This window comes from Spinacia oleracea, chromosome 4, assembly GCF_020520425.1.
Source record: "Spinacia oleracea cultivar Varoflay chromosome 4, BTI_SOV_V1, whole genome shotgun sequence".
Lineage (NCBI taxonomy): Eukaryota > Viridiplantae > Streptophyta > Magnoliopsida > Caryophyllales > Amaranthaceae > Spinacia > Spinacia oleracea.
In genome coordinates this window covers 72263520-72269519 of record NC_079490.1, presented here as the reverse complement: position 1 = coordinate 72269519, position 6000 = coordinate 72263520, and positions in this window count along the sequence as shown.

The following is a 6000-nucleotide window of genomic DNA, read 5'->3' as shown; positions in this document are numbered from 1 at the left end:
CGTGAGCAAGCTTGACATCCCAATCCTTTTGCGTCTTACTTACCAACCCTCGTAACAACGTTCCCAAGGTTCGATTTGTAACCTCCGTTTTCCCATCAGTTTGAGGGTGATGTAAAGTGCTAAACAACAATTTGGTTCCCACCTTTCTCCATAATGTATTCCAAAAGTAACTCAAAAACTTGGAATCACGACCCGAAACAATAGTCTTGGGAATTCCATGCAAACGAACAATCTCTTTATAATACAAATCATCCACATTACAAGCATCATCCGTTTTATAACAAGCAACAAAGTGAGCCATCTTGGAAAATCTATCAACAACGACCATGATAGCATCCTTACCTCTTTGAGTACGAGGCAAAGCCACTATGAAATCCATAGAAACATCTTCCCAAGGACGAACCGGAACTGGTAATGGTGAGTACAAACCGTGCTTAAAAGAACTCTTGGCCATATGACAAGTCACGCACTTACCCACAATGTTCGTTACATCGCCCAACATTTTAGGCCAAAAGAAATGCCCCTTCAATATCTCCAAGGTCTTAGCTATGACAAAGTGACCAGCCAACCCTTCACCATGAGCCTCACGAACTAGTAGCTCACGAATTGAGTGCTTGGGAATACAAAGACGATTGCCTTTGAAAAGAAACCCATCTTGCAACATGTACTCTCCATAGGCACCAACTGCATATTTCTCAAATGAAACTCCAAAGTCACCATCAGTCTTTCAAGGTCTCAAACCCCAATAGACGAACATCAAGTGTAGCAAGCAAAGTATATCTCCGTGATAATGCATCAGCCACCACATTGCTCTTACCATCTTTGTACTTTGAAGAAAAATGAACGGATTGCAAGAACTCAACCCATTTAGCATGCCTTGGACTCAATTTTTGTTGCCCATTAATATACTTCAAAGATTCATGGTCAGAATGCAAGACAAAGTGACTAGAACGCAAATAATGACTCCAATGATCCAAAGCTCTAACAATGGCATAGAAATCTTTATCATAAGGGCAATAATTCAAACGAGCACTCCCTAACTTTTCCGAAAAAAAGCTATGGGACGCTTACCTTGGATCAAAACAACACCAATTCCCACACCACTAGCATCACACTCGACCTTGAAAGGTTGAGAAAATCCGGCAATGCCAAAATAGGAGCAGCACACAAACGCTCCTTAATTACATCAAATGCCTTTTGAGCGTCCTCTCCCCATACAAACGCACCTTTCTTCTAACAACTAGTAATAGGACTAGTAATGGTACTGAAATCACGAATAAAACGTCTATAAATTGAAGCAAGACCATGAAATGAACGCATCTCACTTATAGTTTTAGGACTAGGCCATGATTTGATAGCCTCAATCTTGGACTGATCCACGGACACCCCATCCTACGAAACCACATAGCCCAAGGATACCACATTATCAACAAGGAACGAACACTTCTCTAGCTTCCCATAAAACTTTTGAGCACTAAGGGTTTAAAAAACATCCCTCAAATGAATCAGATGCTCCTCTTCGTTCTTACTATACACTAAGATGTCATCGAGATATACCACAACGAATCTGCCCAAAAATGATTTAAGCACTTCGTTCATTAGCCTCATAAACGTACTAGAAGCATTAGTGAGACCAAATGGCATGACAGTCCATTCATACAAACCATGTTTTGTCTTAAAAAGTTTTCTACTAATCTCCTTCACGCATCCGAATGTGATGATAACCACTCCGCAAATCAACTTTTTAGAACAACTTCGAACCATGGAGGTCATCTAACATTTCATCAAGTCTCGGAATTGGAAAACGATACTTGATGGTAATGTTATTCATAACCCTACTATCAACACACATACGCCATGTCCCATCTTTCTTAGGCACAAGCAACACCAATACATCACATGGTCTCAAGCCTTCTCTAACAAAGCCTCGACTCTCAAGTTCATCAATTCGTTTTTGCAACTCCTTTGTTTCCTCCGGATCGCAACGATAAGCAGCCTTATTAGGCAAAGAAGTTTCTGAAACAAGATCAATTTGATGTTCAATACCACAAATAGGAGGCAAACCTGGTGGTAATTCGTCGGGAAATACATCCTTGAACTCAAAAAGCAACTCGGCAATGGGACTGCCTTCTTTCCAATTTTGGCCTTCGATCGAACTTTCCTTAGCCACGAGCAAATACACCAACTCTCCATGATCTAGAGCTTGCTCAATCTCTCGTTCACTAGCCAACATGGTGAGATTCGGCTTCTTTTTTTGCTGCACACTCATGGATCGAACCGCTTGTGATGACATAGGCTTTAGAACAATCTTCTTGCCTTTGTCTCTCAATTCATACTCGTTGCTTCTCCCCTTGTGAAGCACGTCCCTATCAAACTGCCAAGGATGACCCAACAAAATATGACAAGCATCCATAGGAATAACATCAAAAGAATCTCATCCAAATACGAACCTATAGTCAAACCAACCCTTGCTTGTTTCGACACCTTCACACTATTACCATGATCGAGCCAATGGAGTGCATATGGCCTAGGACGGGCTGTAGTGATTAAGCTTAATTTCGAAACCATCTCACTAGAAGCGACATTGGCGCAACTCCCTCCCATCAACAATCACACTACACCACTTATCTTTCACTAGACATTTAGTATGAAACAACTGATCTCGTTGGTCCGAATCAGTAGATGCAATTTGGGTATGCAGAGCTCTAAGAACCAGATTTGTGTCATAAACTGGAGCCTCATACCCCTCCTCCTCCTCTTCATCTCCACTCTCATCAAACACAAATACGTCCCCGAACCTCTTCTCCTCTTCAAACAACTCCTCACGGCATTCAACAGCTTCTCTCAAGGTCACTACCTGTTTATTTGGACACACATTTTGATAATGCCCAAACACTTGACACTTAAAACAACGCACCTTGGATAGACTTATTTCTTTGGTTGAGTTAACTAATTTTGGGGCAGCCATAGAATTACTTGAACCTACAGTACTAGGTGATGTGTTTGGTTTCAAGATAGGTTCGGATTTAGACCAAGACTTTGTAGGGGAATACAGTTAAACATAATAACATGTGCGGAAACAATCCCCAAAGCCAGGAAACATGTATAAAGCACAGATTAAGCAAACTTACATTCGAAGCGTGTTTTCCACAATAATCTGTCAACGAACACGAACAAAGAACTCCACTTGTCGTTCCTCTACTTGGTTCACCGACACGACCAGATCCGTCTTGATTATCGTAGCTTAGACAATCGATCAAGAGTTTGTGCTTTTGGGAAGAACACATCCATGGAGGCTAAGAGAGAATTAGGTTTTCTCTCTCATCCTTAGGGTTTGATGTGTAATCTGATTTTTGCATTAGGATTAGGAAAAAACATAATAGACTAGGTTATATCCATAACCTATTAAGTGAGCCAAGCTAACCGGCCAAGCATAGAGCCCGACCGGCCAGCAAGGCCCACGACAAAACCACTGGACAAGCGCGCAGCACACAGCACGCAATGGGCTGGGCCACACTGCTGCTGTTGCTGTTGCTTCTCCGTGCATGCACAGCCAAGGCAGCAAGGCCATGGGCCCTTTGCTCCTTGAGCTTTGCTCGTGGGCTTGCATTCGTGTTTGCTTAATTAATTATCATTCGATAATTCATTTATCGTTTCATACTTGACGATCCATTGTCATACGATACGATTATTCGTTTCGCCTAGCTTACGAATATATGCAATCACGATATACGATTTCACCATCTAATGTTAAATCGTATAATTATGTTTTCCGAACTAATTTCCCGAAAAGCTATTAAATGAATTTCCGATTTATTTAATACGGTGATCTGTTACGTGCCATTGGTGTGACCTTGTAGGTTCAGTCAAGAGTAAGTTGTGAGCTTAATATTCATTAGAACTCACTGATCGGAAGCATTGCTCCAGCTAGCTGTTCCGATCACTTGATCTCACTGAATTAATTGTTCGCAAATCATCTGAACCTTGGTATTAGACTTAATGCACCATGGGTGAAGGACATATTTCCTTCAGTCTCCCACTTGTCATTCAGACAAGTGTGCATCAACATTCCTTTGTCACTTAGTGTTACTTACTGAACATAAGGTAAGATCCAAGCCATCCTTATTAGGTCCATAAGTGTTTCTCGGATTACAGAGCTCAACTGTTAAACTTTTGCAGAAGGTTAAGCCTTAACCATTCTGAGCACGGCCATGCATTTTCACAGTATCTAACTCTCCGAGAGGCCTTGTTACACAAGAACACCATATCCTATCAAAGATAGGAGGACAATCCATTCTTGCAATCTATGAACACTCTCTTTGATTCATAGTACGCCCAATAACTGCTTTTATAGCCTCCTTTTACGGTGCGACGTTTAGCGAGCATGAAAGTGAACTAATTCTCAAACGAGCAGACATAATCGCTCATGTTCTGAGGAACGGTTTCTAATCACCATTAATGAGAACTACCTATGACATGACTTTAATCTCTTAAAGCGTTCTCATGGTCAATCCGATACAAGATCCAATAAGTATCTATGCAAATGATTTCTGACATCCAATCCATCTAGTTCAAGAAACGGAACTATAAATCAACTTGCAATCTAATCTTCATTAGTCATTGGTCGTCCACCTTTCAATGACCTGGATTAGGGATCCTTTGTGACTTCAATATTCAAGTTCACTTATGGGTGTTTCTTTGTCGAAGAATCCATCTTGACATCCCATTTGAATGATTTGAATCACATGGACTTATCATTTGATACTAAACCAAGATTAAATGAACTATGAAATATAATTTCATAAATGATAAATGTTTCAACCAAATGCTTACCAATTTGTGGGCCTCTAACCCAAAATCAAGCATTTAATGTTTTACAGATATAGGCCTTCCACCCAATACTTAAACATTCATGGAACTCAAACTTGATTCCATATCTGCATATGAATGTTGTGTATCATTCATTGCAGAGGTTTAGTTTATCATACTTTGCTATCCTTAGCATCCTTTCTATCGAAAGCCTTTCGATGTAAGATGAAAAGATCTTTGAATATGTTTCTAGAATGATCTAGTCTTTCGTTGCTGTTTAGAATGATATTCATATCTAAAATAGAAAATCATCCAGGTAGCAGACTTGTGATCAACCTGAGTTCATTGAAGAACTCCCACTAAAAACAATTCCCTTTTATTGCTTCTTAGGCAACAATGAATTCATTTCAATTATGTAGAATTTCAAATGATGCTTCCCTTTTGGAATTCTCCAACCAGTTCACATAGATGTGGGAGATACATCTTTCAACTGAGAACTTGGAAACTAATCATTGATTCAGTTTCCCATGCATCACATATAGTTTAGAACCTATGTAACCACCTTTTAATCACGACGCCTAATTGCCCGTGCTTGTTTGTGGTTTGCCTAACAACAAGATTCAACTTTTGCTTAGGCAAATGCATGTAGCATCAAAACTTTAGTTATCTTCACTTCCTCTTATCAAGTGCTCATCCTACATATCCAAATGTATTGGATTTTCTTGATACTGTTCCAATGATCTTTGATCCAGATCAATAGAGATTGGTATAAACTCGTCACGATCCAATGTTCACGAGTTTTCTTGGCGATCTATATATCACATCATACATGATTGATTGTAATGCAAAAACCATTCGCATTTTAAAATCCATCCATGTGACTTTTAGCTTTATTCTGTTTCAAGAGATACTGAATCTTGCTAAAATCTTGGCATTGCCATGTGATATAAGGTGAAGGAACCTCTTCAAGGTCCTTCATGCTTAACTCTAGTGATAACAGCATAGCTTTATACTTAGTTAAAGCATTCATAACTTAGACTTACTCATATGGGTTGAGAGTCTCTTTTGAGTCTCTCCATTGTGTTTGATTTAGTAATTACTTTTACAGAATCCAAACAACGCCTTAGATCCTATCTAATAGATCTTTAACCCAATATGTTCTAAGTTTCGCCTTGGTTCTAATATTGACAA